A 1221-nucleotide genomic window follows, 5' to 3' on the forward strand; every position below is an offset into this window, starting at 1 on the left:
TTCTGAAAGCTTTTATCTTTAAGACACCATGTGGGAACAGCTTACAGGTGCACTTGATCACAACATGAAAATAACCCAGAAGCACCAAGGTCTGTCAGCTGAGGATGAAGCTGACACTTGGGAAGCTGAAAGAATGGGTTGGTCCTGCCGGTGGTGGCACACACCTTTAGTCCCAGGACTCAAGAAGCAGAGGCAGGCAGATCTCTGAGTTCTAAGCCAGCCTGGACTCTAGGTTTAGTTCCAGAACAACCAAGGGTCTAAACAACAAAACCCTGTATAGAAATAAAGAAACTAAAGAGAATAGGAGAATGTAAAGGGTTCTTTGGAAAGTCAATTGTGTTGGATGGTGTTTAGCTAAGTCAGACTCATGAAGGAACTTTTCCCAGAATCTGAGGAGAAAGGATGTGCTAAAGGAAGCAAAAGAAAAAACAGGCCTGCCGGGCTTGGTGGCACACGCCTTTAATCCCAGCACTCCGGAGGCAGAGGCAGGTGGATTTCTGAGTTCAAGGCCAGCCTGGTCTACAAAGTGAGTGCCAGGTCAGCCAGGGCTACACAGAGAAACCCTGTCTTGAAAAACCAAAAAAAACAAAAAAACAAAAAACAAAAAAGAAAAAGCAGGCCAGGCAATGGTGGCACACGCCTTTAATCCCAGCACTTGGGAGGCAGAGGCAGGAGGAATTCTGAGTTCAAGGCCAGCCTGATCTACAAAGTGACTTCCAGGACAGCAAGGGCTATACAGAGACACCCTGTCTCGAAATACAAAACAAAAGAAACAAAGAAAGGAAGGAAGGAAGAAAGAAAGAAAGAAAGAAAGAAAGAAAGAAAGAAAGAAAGAAAGAAAGAAAGAAAGAAAGAAAGAAAGGAAGAAAGAAAGGAAGGAAAGAAGGAAAGGAAAAAAGAACACACAATAAAGGATTCTTTCTTAACTGCCAGCAGGTATTGGTCCCCCTTACATTCTGTAGTTAAGCTCCATAGCTTTGTCATAACTCCATAGAGAGAAATGCACAAAAAATAGTTCTGGTGGTGTGCTGCATTTTCTTACCACTTCCAGAGACTCAGGCTGATTGGCAGAGTGAGGTCAGCTGAGACAAACTCACCTGCTGAGGCAAGACACATGCTGATGCAAGGCAAGACTTGTGCTTAAGACAAAACCTGTGGAGGACCCCAGATGTTTGGAAGGAGGGTAAAAGGACTAGACAGACAAACAAACAAACAAAGAGG

The sequence above is a fragment of the Mus caroli genome, chromosome 9, assembly GCF_900094665.2.
Source record: "Mus caroli chromosome 9, CAROLI_EIJ_v1.1, whole genome shotgun sequence".
Taxonomy (NCBI): Eukaryota; Metazoa; Chordata; class Mammalia; order Rodentia; family Muridae; genus Mus; species Mus caroli.